We start from the raw sequence: 20192 nt of genomic DNA, 5'->3' as shown, positions 1-20192 counted from the left end.
GAAAATAGTATGTCTGGGTGAGTATTTTGTTCTACAAAGTCCCATTTCTGTAGAAAATGCTGTTTCTGACGATGGATATTAGTTTGGTGAGGACAGTGAGAACTCAGGCCTTTAAAGTTCTCCTTATTTCAAGTAGGTTCATCCCTGAACATTCTGCTGAAGTCTCTTAGCATGGCATAAACAAGGTTGTTTCATGAGTAATTTCAGAGTAAATTTACTTACTCTGGGGACAAGGTTGTTGTCCCCAGAGTAAGTAAATTTAATTATTTTGCAGTTAAGGGCCATGTATCTCAGTTGCATTTTAATGTTCTGTTTTCCCATCATCTGTTTAGAAGGTATAATTTTTCATTGTACCTGGATTTCCTATTTTTTTCCCCTCCTCTGACAATAATCCAAAGCCTTTTCTATAGTCAGGAAAATACAATGTGGTCCCCTCAAAATTCCAGTCTTCATACTTAGGGATAAAAAGAAAAGACATAGGCCTTATTTTTCAAACATCAAAAACAGAGTCAGAGGTTACCTAAAATCTTAAGATTAAAGAAGGTTAGCAAAAACAATGAGCTTAAAATCTGCTCATGAGAAAAGACAATGGGATAGATGCCAGCTGTAATGAATATTCTAAATTCTGTAGTCTTTGCTGGGGTCTGGGTATTTGCAATATCTTGGTTTAATTCCAATGTGTAATATGAGCACATCTCCCCCTTAGTGCATCAGCCATACTGTCACAGCAGATCTCATATCAGAGTGTAAAATACATTCTAGATCTTGCAAGCAATGCAGAGTTACCTCCGCTGTGAATTTGTGACTTTACACAACCAGCAGGAGAGATGAGTGACATGCTCTCATCTCCTCAAAGAATAAGTCACTTACAAAATAAGCAAATTAAAAAAGGACCCAAGGACCCTTCAGAGGCACAATTTTAGTGCACCAACTGCAGGAAAATGTAATTTCAGAGAAAGGTACAAAATAGCTGAAGGGTTTAGAGACACATAATAGCCCTGTAAATTTTCAAAATGAATAAGAAATGTTTTTCTGTACCTCCCACACAGTGTTTTGTTAATGGCTTGTTGAATCTGTTTGAATTCTACATTTTGAACAATTTAAATAAAATTCTCTCATGGAAAAGACAGACACCATCTAGGAACTACAAAAAAAAAATAATTACACTAAAACCTTACACTAATGATTATATTGATAACTCTAAGTCAAACAGATGAGAAATTATCTTCCTATTTTAAATAATCAACAAACTGTGAAGCTTTTTCATACCAAAGTTATGGTATTTTTTATATAATTCCACATAGTTTTAAAACTTATATCTTCAGAACATATAATTTGGCCTGCCAAGTTTTTTCTGTATCTTTACGAGTCATTCAAGGCTACAAGATACTGAAAAATTGGTGGGGTGATATTCGTTGTCTGCCACAGACATCTTTAGTGAAATGACCAAAAATTTTAAAAAAGTAGCATTATATTGTATAGCAGTGCACGTATGGTCAGGTAATACACTGTGCTTAAATTACATCTGCAGCACTCTATACACATACCTCATCATCCCTGCTGCAGGTTCTTTAGATGGCTCCCACCAGTTCTTCCTCAGCTACACTGACACAGCAAAAGATTCAGAAATTAGACATCAGAATTCACCACTCTTACAGGAAACTTACAGAAACGGTGCTAAAACAGACCCTGAACATTTGTGCAAGTTAATAAACTGCTTTGCACCAAGCTAACGCCAGATCACAGCTTCAGAGACTGCTGTGTGCTAATGGTTGGCAGGTATATGATTGCCTAGCCCGATTTAGACTGTTTCACTGTGAATTTATTCCCCAGGATATCAAATTACTTCAGGGACTACTTATCAATATACAGCTGCTAATCAAAGCACTTGCTCAACACCTCAGATGCATGTCGCTCATACAGAAATATTTTGAACACTGGGAGATAAATAACCTTTCAATAATATAATAATAATGGTCTTTAGGTACAACCTTCTATTACAGATTCACTCTAGAATTATTTAAGCAGTTTTGATAACATAGCATGCTTAAAATAGTCTTTCATGTTTAATATTGAAAAAATACATGCATTGTGATGCCATTTAAAAGTGAAAGTTCTGGTGGCTTTTATATTTTCTTCAGGTAGTTTTACATCCTTTTTATTATCACCATTATAAATGCCTGATTATTGTAAAGTACAACGGTATGTTATTTTCTGTTAAATGTTTACCCTGTTTTCCAAAATTCTATAGGAAAAAAAATTCCTTGATAATTTCCACAAAGGACTCTGGGTAGATAAAGAGAGTACTCGTTGCATGCACTTTGTATAAATACTATTGGAAATATGAAAGATTTAATGTGTTGGACAGAAGTGGGTTATCTGTGACTTTGAGGCTACATCCCCCATTCAGATCCTCTCCTTCTCAACTTTATCAGATTCTTAATTGCCACAGAGGCCTGTTGTATTAGGAAGAATTAGACAAAGTGAAGGCCTGTGCTCCACAAGCATGGATACATACACTCAACTTTTTAATAACAAGAGAATTTCAGGCTTGTTGACCCTTGCAGGGGAACAAGTCTGAAGTAAATCAGTTACAGAAGAAAACACCATCACTGTCTGATTTCCAACAAATGAAATCTGTTTTAAAATACCACAAATAACACACTTTCCTTTAGAGAAACATATATGTGAATAAAAAGCAATAAAACTCTGTAACTGACAATTGTTGTATGGAAGAAAACACCTTCAAAACACAGTCAAAACACTATGGAAAACCTGTCTGAGAACTTCTATTTGCACTGAAACTTCAGAAGCTGGTTATACTAGTCTCTTATCATGGATTTGTGCAGCAGAGACAATAAACACTGTGGTACATTATATTTTACTTTTAAAGCTTTACAATTAGAGAAAAAATATTATTATCTCAAGATCAGCATTTCCTCAACGTTTACATGACTACAATGAGGCTGTCAGTTTAGGGTTCATGTGGATGAGCCACGCTACTCTTCACAGTATTTTCTTTGCCCTTTTTGTAAGCTTGTATTAAAAAATGTCAGTAACACAACACCAAAGTAATAAAAAAAACCAGGAGAAATAAAATCTTCACCATAGAATATCTGGAATTTTACATGATAGCAAAACGATGCAGATGGAAGAATGAAACTGTAAATTGCACTCTAATTTTGGGTAAAATTATGATGGACAGAAAAAAAGATTGTTCAGCATTAGGTAATTTAAAACTAGACTGTGTACAATTTTCCTCCTTATCTTGGCAGAGAAAGCTGTAATAAACATGCAATTACTAATATTAGTGAAATACATTTTTCTTCAAAAGACAGTTGTATTATATTTGCTTACAAATATGTTAAAACTTTTCAGTCTCTTTCAGCAATTATATGATACAGTGTTAAGGATTCAATGCAAAGAAGTAATTGCTATTTAGAGAGAATATTTTTTTAGGTAGCAGACCTTCATCCCTTTTGTATAGCTGTAATAAGAGTCAAGGTAAAATTACAATTTGAAAAAAATACCATAAAGTCTCATTAAATGTTTGCATGATTTCAAAAAGCACAGCTGTCTCACCTGGAATGCTTATTTTGGTTTTTTTTGGCTTGTTGGGTTTTTTGTTTTGTTTTTTGTTTTGTTTTGTTTTGTGTGTGATGCTTTGGTCCCTTAAATCAATATCTGAAGCACTGCCCTTTTGTGTACGGTTGATCAGCTCCTTTGATCAGTGTAATGTAAATTCAGAGCATTACACTTTCGTTAGGGATTCCACACTAGCATAAGTGAGTGCACAAATTGCCCAGTAGGGTCTTATTCATAAGATATTGTGCACCTGTAATTTCTATTCCCTTCACTGGAGCTGGGGAAGGTGTTCAATAGTCCATTCAGAGCTTCAGTATTCTTATGAGATCCAGCTATATTTTTGGCTGATCACAGCTGGCTGTACTTTAAAATAACAAGAGTCTCACAGCATCCTGTTGAAATGGGATACCAAAACTGAAACTAGGATGTTCCGTTTTCATAGTCCCAGTCCCAAATACTGCCCCAGATTCTCCAAGGAACAATACCTATGAATGCAATTATCTTCATATTTCAGCAAAGAATGGAAACCAAAATATCAACTTGGACACCTCCTGCACTTTGAAGACATTAATAAGTTTCCCAGCTTCCAGGACAGTAAGAAACTAGTACCAAATCAAACACCTAAATACAACCAAATGGATTGTGTTTCCTGCAACAGCGTAGCTACAGCCCGTGGTCCAGATTCCAATCCTGGATAGACATAAAATACAAGACTGCTGAAAATGTTCATCAGTGAAAAATAAATACTTGGGAAATGGAAAGCAACCAATTCTCATTATGTGTTGATTTCTTAATTTGCAAGGGATAAGTTTTGTCCTCTTTATAAAGCCTTGCTGGAAATAACAGAATTTGCACAGGTACAAATGAGGGCAAGGTATGTCTAATTATTTTATGCTTTGAAATTAAAAAAGGAATTACTATTAGATTGCTGTGACCCTTCATTTTGCATAACTACCAGCCTTCTGTTTGAGAGATTTTGTCCTTTCATTGTAAGCACTCATCACTGACTTGCAGTGAGATGACTAGAAACACATAATTTTCATTCTAGAGGGGAACTCTGAACTCTCTCAACTTATGTACCACTTGGTAAAGATGAGGAGAATTAGAGATGTACATTCCCTTTAGCATGGTTTATCTTTTATTTTTCTAAGGGCAGTTACTTTTTTGTTTAGTTCAGGAGGATAATAAAGCCTCAGAAGATGCAGGTCAGCTGTGATCAGAACCATCTACTCCTTCCACACTCCTGGTCTTATGTAAAATCTCTGATTTCCTGGAATTGGCATTGTCTAATGGGAAATAAATGTTAGATGGAATATCCAACAAAGGGGTCAACAGTGTTTAAAGAGCTGATATGTTTTAAGCACATATCCTCACTTCAAAACTTTTTAAACAAAGTTCTAAAGCTTTCCAAAACTACTTAGCTCTCATTAGAGTAGAATCTTTTTGAAAAGAATACCAAAACTCTGATGATATTTATGACAAAAGTCTTTGGGTATCTTAGGAAGCAATGCATCCCAAGGAGAAAACGAGTCAAAAATGTCCCAAAAGAGACAAAGAGAAAGACTTTCTCAATGACCTCTATGCTTCAGTCTTCCATGGCAAGTGCTCTAGCCACTCTAGCCCAGTTAAGACAGGCCAGTGCAGGCACTGGGAGAATGAAGACCATAAGACCACTGTAGGAGAGGATCAGGTTTGAGACCTTCTAAGGAACCTGAATGTGCACAAGTCCATGGGACCTGATGAGATCCATCTGCAGGTCCTGAGGGAGCTGGCAGACAAAATTGCTAAGCTGCTGTCTATTATTGCTGAAAAACTGTGACAATCAGTTAAAGTCCCCAATGACTGGAAAAGGGGAAATAAAATTCCCATTTTTAAACAGGACAAAGCAGAAGACCTGGGGAACTACAAACAGTCAGTCTCATCTCTGTGCTAGGTGAGATCATGGAGCAGATTCTCCTGGAAACTAGACTGAGGCACATGGAAAACAAGAAGGTGGTTGGTGACAGCCAACCTGGCTTCACAAAGGGAAATCATGCCTGACAAATTTGGTGACCTTCTGTTGTGGGGCCACGGTGTTGGTGGATGGGGCAGAGGAACTGACATTGTCTACCTGGACTTCTGAAAAGTGTTTGACACTGTCCAGCACGTTATCCTTGTCTCCAAACTGGAGGCATGGATTTGATGAACCACTTGGGGATTAAGAACTGGATGGCTGCACACTGAGATTGGGGTCATTGGCATCCACGGGGAGACCAGTGACCAGTGGTGTCCCTCAGGGGTCAGCCCTGGGGCCGATACTGTGCCACATCCTGTTGGTGACACAGACACTGGGATCCAGGGCACCCTCAGCAAGTTCACTGACAACACCGAGCTGTGTGGGGCTGTCGACGTGCTGGAGGGAGGGGATGGCATCCAGAGGGACTGGGCAGGGTGGGGAGCTGGGCCTGTGCAAACCTCCTGAGGTTTAACAAAGCCAAGTGCAGGGTCCTGCACGTGGGTCAGGGCAATCCCAGGAACACCCACGGGCTGGGCAGAGAAGTGTTTGGGAGCAGCCCTCCCTCCTGAGCAGCCCTCAGGAGAAGGACTTGGGGCTGATGGCTGATGAAAACTCAACATGAGCAGCAGTGAGCACTCCCAGCCCAGAAAGCCAATGGAACCCTGGGCTGCATCCAAAGGGGCACGGCCAGCAGGTCAGAGGGGGTGATTCTGCCCCTCTGCTCTGCTCTGGTGCTCTCACCTGGAGTGCTGCATCCAGCTCTGGGGTCCCCATGTAAAAGGACATGGAACTGCTGGGAGGGACACAAAGCTGATGAGGACTGCAGTGCCTTCCCTATGAAGACAGTCTGAGCTGGGGCTGTTCAGTCTGGAGAAGAGAAGGTTGCATGGACACCTCATAGCAACTCTCAAGTACATGAAGGGAGCCTACAGGGAAGCTGGAGAGGGACCCTTCATCAGGAACTGTAGGGACAGGACAAGGAGTAATGGGCACAAATTGAAAGAGGAAAAATTTAGGTTAGATAGCAGAAAGAAATTCTTGGCTGTAAGGGTGGTGAGACATTGGAACAGGTTGCCCAGGAGGTTGTGGATGCCCCAACCCTGGAAGTGTTCAAGGCCAGGCTGGACAAGGCCATGTGTTTTGGTGGGAAATGTCTAGATATCTTAAAGGTCCCTTCCAACCCAAATCATTCTATGATTCTATGACCTTGTTTGGTTTCCATTTTCCCTTTTTGCCAAAATTGCAGTTAATTATTGGTAGCTATCAGTCACACATTGAACAGGAATAGCTGTCATAGCAGAAGGAAATTAAAAATAAAACAGGAAAGAAAGTAAAAAAAAAAATGTCATCTAGAAGAGAGTATGGATTTGTCTCTGTGAACTCCTGACTGCTCCGTTCCCAGGGAACAGCAATCCACTGAATGTTTCCTCATCTATGTCTTTTTATATAACAGGTATTAAGAAGGGGAAAAAAAAAAAAAAAAGCAGCAAAAACTGGTCATGTTTTCTGGAAGCTAACATGTGCAGATTTATCTGAGTTATTATTCCAGGTGTCCCAACCTTAAAAATACCACCAAAAACACTGAAATAAAAGCACGTACCTTATCCTTTTGTTTAACCTTCTTTCTTTCTCTTACCCCCATTAATTTCTTGTCACATCTCACCACTTTCCAATACAAATATTATTTGTTATACCAGCCTGCCTTCATTCACATTCTCAAGGCAGTGAGGCCAATTAAATGATGATTTTTCAAGGAAAATAAAAGATGGAGTATCTAAAGATAACAACACAGTCTACATCATTTGGATCTTCATCTTTTGAAAAATGTGAAATGATTAATTCATGTTCTTATGGTAAATTGGAAAACTATAAAATTGTATAAATTTGTATTGGGTAAAAGCCTATGTTTTAGGAGACCTTGTAGCAGATGGTGAAACTAACAACCCTGAAAAAGCAGGCGCTTCCATTCAGAAAGGAACAAAGGATTTTCGGGAAAAGCCTGCAGCCTTCTCAAGTACCAGGAGGAGACCAATCAAGATAAGGTGGCACAGCAACTCACACCTTGGTTGCCACCTTCACAGACTATCAAGCAATATCATCCATATCTCGATCATTCATCAACCATAAGGATCTATAGAAATTGGACATTAACATATGAAAGGAGAAAAGAACTCTTTTCTGCCTGGTTGGGGAAACTCCTGAATTTGTATAGCTGGTCGGGAAACAATGGGAAATATGGGGAAATATTGCCGAAGGCAGAATAAAGTGAAGAAAAACCAAGCCCCGAACTGGGCAAATTTGTGAACAGTTGGGGGAGATAGCAGGCTGCCAGGCCCTGTATCTCACGGTTCACCCTTGACATTTCCCGGGAAAAACTCTGTCAAGTGTCTCCACTGTTGGTGGGTTTATCAAAATTCTGTAATTCGATCTTTATTAATAAACCAAATTATTATTTTAATTGGAATATCGTATTGGCATTTATAACAATCTTGTATCAGCTGTAATTGAGGAACTTTTGTACTCTTTCTGTGCTTATTTCCTCAAGGTCAAAGATTCCTTCAGTAAAGTCTGCATCCTCTATGCCTTGAATTGGATGAACTGGATGGAGCATACTGAAAAACCGTCAACAAATAGCATCATCTCTTTCAGTTATTATTGAAATTTATGGGTGCTTACTGTAGTTCTGAGGTCAGCTGACAATACAAAAAGCAAGTACTTACCACATTTTGTCAAAGGCAGGAAGACAAAACCTAGTGATGCCTTGAAGCCTGAGACAAGTATTTGGGTTTGTTTTTTGAAGAAAGAAACTTATTCTGAAACAGTACAAGACACATCTTTAAAGAAATTTGTTGGACATCCAGGGTGACAGTTCCTTCTCTTGGGCTTTGTACTGCTTCATTTGGTGCTTTAGAAATACTTTCTTGTAATAATATCTAGAGGACTGCACTTCACAGGACTACTGTTGAACACTTCTGGAAGTGCTGGTGGCTCTCCAAGCTGCTGACTCATCTTGTGTTTTCCTACCCACCCCACACATTTACAGCCCCTCTCCACCAAACAATGCCTCTTTGAGCAGGGTTAGAAGGAAAGACAGAATACCATCACGGGGAGGGGTCATCATCGTCCCTGTTCACCTTCTTCATGGGGTGAAGGGACTCCACACAGGAAATGTGCCAGTAACATGTGTTTCATATTAAACCTGTGCTATGGCTTAGCTGAGGAAAATCCTGCTTTTAAAATCAAACAAATGTTTGCCTTATTTATCTTTTTTTCTTCTATTCCCATAAATTCTGCTCTTAAAACTAACTCAGATGTACATTAAAAAAAAAGTAAAGAATTTTTTACCTATGCTTCAGCTGAAACATTCAGAAACATTCATTCAGAAGGTGGACACCAGTGGTAAAGAAGTTCACATTTTGTGTTCAAATATTCATTTCTTCTTCCTTAAAACAGAAGAAAGAAGAAAAGCTGGACAAGTGTAGAGAAATAAAGCACTAGTAATGCCTCTCTTAACTGTTTAACCCAAAGGATTACATACTGTTCCATTAGAAGGGGCAATTCATGCCACTGGCCCTGGTAGAGCTGGCAAATTTGACACAAATTTCTAATCTCTCTTACTGAAGCTCCTGCAGATGAACACTGTCATTTATACTGAAGTACCTTTAATCCAGGCATTCTTTTTCTTAGAGCACTATCCAGAAATTTCTAGGGATATTACTAGAGATATGAAAAACAAATTCAGAAGTAACATGACAGAAGAAAAGGAATTTATTTATTACATACATCTTTAATTAAATAAAGAGCTGTTGGACCCCATGCTGCTGCAGAGGTCTCTGTTTGTTCTAACAGACTTTCTTGTACCTACACAGTACTACAAAAAGATCAAATCTTCAGCAGGAGGATTGTATGCACACAGTGCAAATACACTGATCGACATATTAACTCCTTAAGAGTGGTATTATTTAACTGAGGTCTTGAAACAAAAAAATCATTTGAGCTTGTTGGACAGCACTGCATCACCTTTAGAAATGCACATTTTGGACTTGTTTTTGTTGCAATGGCATGAAGGCCAGGGCCTGATTCTCATTATAATCAGGGTAGAAGTTCCAGATCAGACACCAGCTAGCCTAGCTCACGCTGAGCATGACTTTGAAGAAAGAAATTAATGGAAAAAGCCCAGGCTCTTCCACAGGCAAGTCTTTCAGCTTTAAAAGCAGTAATTAGAAAGCATTTGTGTCAAATCAAATTGAGAGCAGAAGGAAACACCCCAGATTCTACTAACTTCATCATGAGCTCTTTTTTCAGGGCTCTCAGCCTAGTCCCTGGTCTCCAGACCAGCTATGGATTTTTTCTCTTTTATGGCTGCTTCCATGTTAGCATTTTCTAAGGGCCTACAAAACTGTTCCATTTCATTTGAACATATCACAATCCATTTAGTACATCTCTATTTGGAGAGTGTGTTGCAGGTTAGCTCTCTTTTTTCTCTTGAACTCCTCACATTGCACTGCTGGAGACACTGACAACTGCTGTTTTTCTTCTAGATAAAAACCATACACCATCCCCCCCCCCACACACAAAACCCCTCGTATATGTAGTTTAATTACTACTTGAAGAAGAAAAAGTTGAAAGTTGCTTTTCCTGCATCTGATGATGGCTCAGTGTGTCTGGCAATTTTACAGTAAGACAGAACCCATGTGCACTTCTATTTCTAAAGATTACAACAGTTTAAACACAACAGGAAGCTTCACAGGGGAAAATAAATAAAATTACTAGCTACCATCAATGCATGGTAATTTATAGTTCCAAACATCAACTTTAACTACTGCTAGCAGCTCATAAGTTGGAATGGATTACTAAATTTCACATTTTCCTTGTGACATGTTTTCTGGGGAGTGAGGGGAATTATAAGGGCAATATTTGTTGCTATGAAAAGCATAAAAAAACTGTGTATACTTTTTACCATGCCACTAACATAACTGAGTGTACTAAATTATGCCACATAGTGGACTAAAAAACAGTAGTATTACATGAAATTGCCATAAACTGGTGCCTGAAATGTCAAAATTTTCAGTGGTTAGTAAGAGTGAACATACAAAACTGGACATCAGCACTGATGCTGCACAAATGCAGATGTGTTGCTGTGGGCTGACCTTGGACATTTGCCAACCCAGCTGCTCACTCGTTTTCCTTCCTCAACAGGACAGGGGAAGAAAATGAGATGTAAAAGCCTGTGGATCAAAACAAAGGCAGGGAGGTCCCTTACCAAAACAGACTTAACCCAGGGAAAGTTAGTTTATTTTCAGTTAAATAGATTTGGGTGGTCAGAAACAAAGAGAAGAACTTAAACACCTTCCCACTGTCCAGCCCTTTGTTTTCCCAGGCCCAATATCACTTCTTCACTCCCAGCTCTCTGTCTCTTCTCCCTTGAGCAGTGCAGGGAGACAAGGAATGGGATTTATATGGGGTCAGTCCATAATAGACCCTCCCTGCTATTCCTTCAGGGCACATCCACCAGCCCCACAGGGTCTCTCCCAGGGCCACAGTGCCGTCTCTGTTGGGATCTTCCCTCCATCCCTCCTTCCACTCTCCCTTCGGGGTTTACAATGGAACAATTACCCTGCAGGCAAAGTGGCAAATCCCACACACATCCACCCAGTTAATCAACGTGGGTGAACAGCTACAGAAAAATTTTCTCCTACTATTTACTCTTAAGCTGAGTGAAAAAATCCTTGCCTTCCTTTTACATAGCTCCTAGTGGTATTATAGCTTTCAGCCTTAAATGTCTGAGAATTCATCATCCTCCAGATCAGGAACAGGATGATCTGGCAAGCAGGCTAGAAGGGGTCTGCTACTCTCACTGCAGGACTCCGAGTGCTGCCCTTGCAGCACAGCCCCCAGGTTGTGCTTGTCAGCCATCAGTGGCAGTGCAGCACCCATGCCAATTAACAGGTGGCTGAGAATTGTGCAGCAGGATCTGGAAAAGCACTAAAGACCTCAGGAACATGGATAGATAATCTCATTGTTCTCCAAGACCAATTGTATTGTCATGTGAGTAAATGAAGCGACTTCATCCGCTCGGTAGGTGAGTGATTCATGCATAAGGCAGGCATCCAAAGAAGTTACTGCTGGTATGGAGAACTTGAATAAGTCTCCCTGCTCTTGCAGGAATGGAAGTCCTGTGATAATTTTGGTAAGTGGAAGTGCGATTGCCGTGGCTACCTCATAACAGCACATCATCATCAAATCTGTTTGCATGTTGAAGATCTTCTACACAGGCTGCTGTGAAAGAAAAACATGGTCTAGTTTTAATAGTAAAACAGACTCTCAGTAGAAAAGAGGAGAGTCATGTTTTTGCCAAAAACACAGCACGTTAGTCAAGCATATTCATCCAGCTCCAAATACTTCAGACTCTTTAAATTTAAACTGATAATTTTTGCAAGAAATTAGGCCTGTTTCTCATGCTATTTTGCTATTAATTTGTTATTTTCTCCCAAAGCAGCAACAAATGTCATGTTCTGCATAAATAAAATGTTTTATATTGCTCTCCTTCAGACTCCAGATTTTCACTTTGGCTCTACCTAATTGAGTATATTTAGAAGAATCTTGGAAGTGTATTTTCAATCTACTAACAAATTCTGGTCAGGACTAATCAGAATTCAGAAATTATCCTTACAAATTATGACTTCTTGATCCAGACTCCATAGGAGTCTTGAATTTTGATTTTCAAATTCTGCAGGCAGATGTTTAAATCTATGCTTCTATCTGTGTCTGGAAATGCTCTGGTCTTGAATGCATGGCAAAATTTGTTATTCATTTCATGTTTTTACCTTTCTCAGACTGAAGAAATTATAAGTTCCTATTCCTAGATGTTCTGAAGTAAGACTCATTCTCAAAACACGCCTTCTGGATCAGACTTCTGCAGATAACCTAGTAACTGCCACCACTCAAAAAACCCAAAACAACAACAACAACAACAACAACCAACCAAAAAACAAACAAACAAAAAAACCAAAACAAAACAACCCAAAAAAACACCCAACCCAGGCAAGTGAGAACTCTAGGGAAAACAAATTTCTTTTATTTTACATAAAAGACCTGTGATTAAAACTTCTTTGGGAGAAGTAGTACCTGAAATAATTTTTTCTCAGCTTGCAAAGACTGAGACACACTTCTTTCAAGGTCCATTAGCTTGGCTACACTGTTTGGTGTCTATATGTGTTGATGGCACACAATCCATCCTCCTGAGGATTTTCTTACAAAAAAAAGAGAATTCATGGTACATCTTGTGCAACAGATAGTACAAGAAAAAGCTTGACAAAGTAGAATATTGATTAGAATGGTCATCTGGAAAGGAAGGTTTGTGGCTGAAATTTCTGCTCCAAAGAACAGTAATTTAATCAATGACTATGTCAAGTAATAGGGAAGATATGGATAGGACTGGAACGGGATTTTCCCTCTTTTTCCCTACAGATCTTGCTGGAACTAGAACTCAGAACTTTTGGCTGTTAATCAAGTTAAACTAAATTTGTATCCACTGGACCAATTTTCTACTTGACTAAAAGGTTTAAACATTGTGATCCAAGACTGCCTGGTCTTCCTATCTACGTATCTTTGAAGTGGCTGCCAAGAGTACTACAGTATTAACATAAATGGCATTTATATTGCAAATATGCATTAACATACACTTTCATGAGCTACACACAGGTAAAATAAAAAGAGTGTTTTGAAAGACTGAAGATCTCAGATTTGTAAAGTTCTAAAAGCTATGAAATCTCCTAATTGCCAAGGAAACAAAAATATTTATTCTATTGTTGCTTATCTCTAGGATAGTAGGGAGAATTTCAGAGGAAATCCTACTTTTAGCTGAACATATGGTCCAGTTATACAGTTTATGCCATAATGAAACACAAATAGAAATGCTTGTGTGACACTTTTAAGAACAAACTGGCTTGAAAATCTTGAGCGCAGCATTTTATTGATTGAATGACACAATGAGTTCTAGCATCCCTCTGCGTTGCCAGTGGATAATTATGATTATTACGAGGAACATGCTTTGACAGAGAAGTGAAATAAGTCTCTGTTTTCTATAGCTCTGAAAGACTATTTCCCTCTAGAGGACATATGTGGAAGCACAAAATAGTTTTATAGTACAATTTTCATTTTGCCTTTAAAACAATAAATTAGAATTAATATGAATTGTACCTTTCACTTTCCAGTATAATGAAGAGGAAACAACATCCCAAGAAGAAGTACTCCAATTCATGCAGCCAAGCACATCCATTTTAAAGTCACTGGAACAAATCCTTAAATAACTGTGTGCAGAGAAAACATACTTTGCCAAACTTTCAGGCTGAACTTCACACATCATTATTCACTATTGCAAGAACATTAAAAAAGTGACTTGTGAGAGCTGAAATCGTGCATATATTATTTCCAAATTACAGACTGTCAATTCTGTGGTTTCCAGGAAAAAAAAGAAAAAAAAGAGAAGAAAAGAATAAGAGAAAAAACATGTTAATCTTATGAAGTCAGATTTTCTCAAATGATTTTCACTGAATAAGCAGAACTATTAAATATTCTAATTTGAACATTTTAAAGTGCGTCCCTACACATAGTTTAACATACAGCATATTCCACATACATCTTTATCCATTTCTCACAGGTTGTTCTTCAAAGCACATACTTATGTTACCACTAAGAAGTGCTAATTGACTGCTTTCTCAAATTACTCTTAAATAGAGGAGGTTTTGATAGAATATCCAAAAATTTAGAAAGCAACCCAAATGTCAAAGACCAGAAAGTGCACCCTGTGTTCCCTAATCCATCTGTAAAAGACTCAGAAGGCAGGGTGGAAAGCCTTTCATCTGCCACACATACCTCTTGTTACTTGTGTAAATGGAGTGACTCTTTGAGAAGTTTAGTGTCCACAGCTGTAGCAATCTCTGGAGGAAAGACAGTTTTGTCATCTCACCTTTCTTTTCTGATTCAGAACCATTTTTTCAAATATGTAGCTGTGGGTTTCTTCCTACTTTTATAGGGTGACAGCCAAGGACTTAGCTTTTTCCTTCCCATTCTTTGTAAGTTTTGTTTCTCATTTCTTCCCACACAGCCTTTGCCCAGAGCCACATCCTTTCCAAAGCTGTGGAGCCTAATGTCTCCCTGTGCTGCTTTCCTATGTGAACTCCAGTCGGCTTCATTCTATATTTCCTGCGTACCAAATTGTCCCATTGAATTTGATTGTGATTTGGCCATGTATCTTCTCTGCCAGCCATCAGATCTTTGCTGGAAGTGAGAGGGTATCCAGATGATGCCCTTGATGGAGCCAACAGTGTTTAGACCTACAATTTAAACAAAGAACAAGCACTGCCTTTTGATCTGAGAGGTTCTTTTGCATGTGAATTGCTCATGTGAGCTTCCTGGAGCACCTGCTCCCAAGTCCATGAAATCTCCTGCCAGTTGCTTTCCCCAATTGGCCAGTTCTGCTTCTTAAAGCTCTCCCTTGCACATTACCCTAGTCCTTTCCCCTTCTGCAAGTATATGCTGTTTATTTTCAACTTTTCTAGATATCTGAGAGGAAAAAATTCATCTAGGGTTAAAGAGAGGCAATCGCTTCTGAACACAGTTTCTTGCTAAGGATAAAGCTAGATATTAGAGATGATCAAGTAAACTCTCTCATTGCTTAAAATTACCTCCCCTTCTGTCAGACATTCATGGATGAAGGAAGGAAACAGATTTATTTAAAGACAATGATTCCCCTTAATTTCTTTTGTATATAGGAATCTCCTTTCAGTTTCCTCAGCAAAAAAAAGAAAGGCTTTTCAAGGTGGATCCAGTTAATTTGTGTTGATTCAAGACCTCTCTTCTACAACATTTATTTTCTTTGTGACCATCTTTCAGCTCAGTGCTCATTCTGAAGAGTCCTTTGACAAAAATTTCTCCTGAAGCTTAGCACCTTGCACACCTACCTACATTTTCCTAACATTTTGCTGACTAGACTGCAAGGTCCTATCTGTATTTTTTTTTTCTGGTGACTATCCTTATTCGTTTCTACTCTCTTTCATCTGAAAGACAGAAAACCTCACCTCCCTACTTTCAGAGATGCCCTTACATGATTTATTGCTGATCAAAGTGTTTTCATTAAAACCAGGCACAGTAACACTGCCATAGTCTAAAATATGTACAGAAAGGCCAGGAACATTTGCTGGCAAAAGCATTTTAACAGTCATTTAAATAGCATCACTATTAAACACTTGCAGTAAAAGCAAACTGTACAAGCATAAATTATATAGAAAACCTTTCCAAATCACAGTGCTGGTTTGCTCTACTTCCACCTGCATGGGAAATTATGTTCTGTTTTGAAATCTTGGCCTCAGGCCTCACAGGATGAGGCTAGAATATCCCCAGCAAGTGGTAGGGGAAGGAGCATGCTCAGTGGTGGCAATACAGGAAGAAAAAATTCTGAGTCTACTAAGCAAAGAGTTTTTCAGCAAACTGTAATTCAGTAGCACCTAAGCAAACTATGACAGGAAAAAATGAACACCTTGATAAGCATGCAAAATTTTATTCTGAAATGCATGTATGTATTAAAGCTTTTCAGTGAAGTAGGTGTGACAGCTCATCACGGATATGATGAGTTATGCTAATATTACTGTCAAAAACAAACCAAAAGCCCAACAATGGAGCTGTTCAGGCAGCGTGAAAAAACCCCTCACAACCCAATAGTTATGGTTTGATAAAATCGTACCTTAAAAGTTTGCTTTTTTTTTTCATGGGCAACAGCAGACTTCACCTCCTGTGCTATCTGCAATAATCTTGCTTTAGACTGTCACATCTGGGAAGGTGCATCGATGACCCAGATCAATTATAGCTTACCAGAGCCTGATATATAAACTTGCTGACTGAAACATGGCCACTTCAACTGGCAACACCTGAAGCATTTAGGTAATAAGCAGCATGAATCAAACCTAAATTTATGTAATTCTCTTCAGCCCCCAGGATGCATTCTCATGAAATTCAGGCTAGGCAATGTGTGTTGCATGGTACTAAGAGTCCTCAGTGAGGGAGCTGGGCCTCTTTGTACTGAATACCCTGAAAAGCAGTGGTGACAAAACATATTCTGAAAAAAAATCAGCATTTTCTAGGTAAACCATAGACAACTAACACCTTGAAGCAATACCTAGTAGTAGTTTTACCCTCTCTTCTGCCTTTCCTACAATGTATGCTATAAGGATTCTCTTTATTTAATTTAGATAAGTTGCTAATTAGAAGCTGCTCTTCAGCTAACTGAGAAAAGGCTGAAACAAATTTTCCAGTGAGTTACATACACTTAGGTGAGTCACAGAGGAAGACAGACATTCCTTTTCTTCTGCTTCCTTTAGATTTTCAGAACTACGTTAATTCAGTTCTCAGAAAAAGAAAACAAGGCACATACAGAACATTATTCACGGTTTTGTTCTGCTTGGGGGTCATCTTGGGTATCAAGGACACTAAGAAGGAGAAGGCAGTCTTGACATGGCACTGTTGTTTCATGGGCCTTGGCACTATTAAAGCAGAAGTGTTTTCTAATTGATTACTGGTAGTACATCTTTCCAATTACAACATTGAAAACAGGATTGGTGACAGCAGGGATGATTTAAGTAAGCTTTTACCACACCTTAAAGAGAAAAGGTTGACAAGAAATTATTTGAAGTGTAGAAAGCTGAACTCAATCAGACAGTTTCATTTTCTTGCTATTTGCTTTGACAGCTGTAGTTCAGACCTCTGGTTGGCACTGCTCCTTAAGTTTGTTTGTCCTCCTAACTTTGCTGTCATTAATACCTTTATGATCCAAAAATGCTGACCTGGTAGAATAGTATTTTTTCCATATATAAAAAAGTATTTTATTTTTTGAAGCAAGCATTCAGGCAGACATTCATCCCACTTCTGTGGAAAGGTACACATGGAAATGGGTATTACTTTTCCATAAGTAATCTGTTCTGCATCTATCAGGATATTTCTGAAATGAACTATGCTCTTGCTGGAGGTGCAGTAGCCTGACTACTGCAGATGCAAGTAGCAAGGAATGTTTTTTCTGTTTGGTTGGCTTTGTTTTTTGTGTTTTGCTAGAGGATGTGTTTTTTTAAAAACATTAACTATGCTTATGGAGCAAGGTAATTGAAATTCATTGACTCTGCTCCCGAATGAGTCCTGCCACATCAAAATGAAATCCATATGTATGATCTTTCATAGGAAATTGTGACACATAGTAGCTGGTGTTGCAGTCTGAATGGTTGGTGATCAGAAATACAGGATATGAAGATAAGTGAACCTGTTCTGAACATGAGTGAACATGAACACAAAGTCTACCACTGCCAGCTTGCTCTGAAGTCAAAGGTACAGCTCAGTTTCACAAGTGCACCAAAGCAGCAAAAATCCCCTCGGCAGATGTTTTCTGAATTTTTCTGAGATGCTCTGCTCAACAGGTCTTTCTGGTGCTTTCACAAGTAATGTTTAAGCTCTCAGCTGTCACTTCTCCCCCTACTGGTTGGTTTTCCCATAAAATCAACTGTCTGTCCTCGATTTCCTTTTACTTCTAGCTCATTCCTATTCCATAAGACCTTTGCTAAAGGCTGGACAAACATACAGCCCAGTAAAATGACAAGATTTCCAAGTCTGGGGGACCTGAACCTTCCAAGAATTGTTTTTGTTTTACTTACTTTTTACAAGGCACTGGGATTTCAGTGGGCCACCTGTTATTTTCTTGTTTTCAGTTCTCTTGTACTAGTTTGTCACTTAAACATTTAATGGAGTAGTTTAGATGCAATTTAAAGGTAAAATTTTTCCCTGCCCAGGCTTACCTAATTTATTAAAAAACCCCAAAGAGCTGTGAAGAAGAAATGCATGAAAGTCAAGTACAATGTCTCAGATTTGAACACAGGATTTGGTCTTCCTCTCTCTCTTGCTTGCTGTCTTTCATGTCAATGTAGGAAAAAATGGACATTCACTACACAGAAAGGATTGGCAAAGAAATGAATTGCATTTTGTGATTTTAATTCCATTTGAGTAAATTGCCATATGTTTGGCCTTTCTTTTATTCGTGGAATAACAATTAACTTAGAATTCTTCAATTATTTTAACAACTTAAAATGGTTCAGTTTTCCAGATTTCATAAAATAAGTTATTTTCTTCTACGAAAATACCCTGGGATGATCTAATGCTATAATTATACATAAAAGAAATATAATACAAAATCCAGCTACAATTTTATTAATTCAGCTATGAAAGGAATGAGAGATGCATTAAAAGCTACTTTAAAAATTCATTATAATCTTTCAATCTGTTACAATTTTGGCATCCTCTCTGAGTGAAAATAACTCACCTTCGCTATATGAGACAAAGATACAACTTCAGCTTGTTTTGGAATTTTTGTTGAAACCTGAAGCTGGAGCTAGGATCCCTAAGAGAAGTAATGGATGTTTTTAAAATTTCAGGAGAGAGAGCACCTCGTTTGTGTTAGCCACAAGACATTGTGGCTTTGTAGGTTCAATATGAATCCTACACCTTACTTTGGGAAGGCTGGAAATGAAGAAATAAGATGGAGAGAGCCCCATGTAATAGCCAAGACAAATTGTACATGTGCACAATGTCACAGAAACAGAGCTGAGCACTGGCTAAGAGGCAGACCAACACTTCTGTACCTGTGAGAGAAAGGGATGATACAGTAGTCTGGTAAATGCAGAAGGCTGTTTTCTTCTCTAAGCAAAATCACCAAAGGGGGAAAAATAATTTCAAATAGGACTTCAGGGATTAATTATATAACTACACCACCTTGTTAAAAAGTTGTAAGAGAGGTCTAGAAAGATCCTAATCTCCTTTTTAAAATGAGGTGTCATAGATCTCAGTGTCAGACCTCCACCTCTGACATAAAAGACCACAGGCTTTTCCTTAAGAGAAAGTGAGATGGCAAGTATTAATCACCTTGGCCTACAGGGAATACAATATTGGCTTGAACAATAGACAGGAGGGTACATCTCTTCAAATGAATGGATATGAACACCTCTGTAGTGTGTTCACCTTCTCCCAGTTCATAAACTTAGCATCAATCAGCTTGAATTTCAGTAGGTATCCTTCATCCAAGCTGTCACCTCCATTATGCACAGCCTAAAACCCCAAGCTGTGTAATGCAGACATCACAGCAATCTCTCTTCACTACTCCTTCTAAATGCACCTCACATTTGGCCAGGGCATGCCACAGGAGAAGATCCATTAGGATCCTCTCTTAAGAGTCTCCTTGGAGCAAAACAGCAGTCTCTGGGCATGAACCCAACAAGATCACTGTAATATTAATTACCCTGCCTAGTCTAATTAAATGTTGAAAAATGGTTATGGCTATTAAGAGAAATATGGCATATTTTCCTCAACTAGACTAGTGAAGTAACACACAAAAATAAGTCTTCAACAGCCTTAGTCTATAACCATTCCAGCTTTGAATACAGAAATATTATCTTCTCTAGTGGGTTGATGTGGAAGCAAGAACTATCCCAATCCTCCAGAAATACCAGCCCCTGCAAACCTAGGTGTCTCATCTCAAGGGAAAGTCTGGATTTAACTGAAAGCACCTTCACTATCCTTT

The sequence above is a fragment of the Prinia subflava genome, chromosome 1 (assembly GCF_021018805.1).
Source record: "Prinia subflava isolate CZ2003 ecotype Zambia chromosome 1, Cam_Psub_1.2, whole genome shotgun sequence".
In the NCBI taxonomy this organism is placed as follows: Eukaryota; Metazoa; Chordata; class Aves; order Passeriformes; family Cisticolidae; genus Prinia; species Prinia subflava.
The sequence above is the reverse complement of the archived record's forward strand: the minus strand, read 5'-3'. Positions refer to the sequence as shown.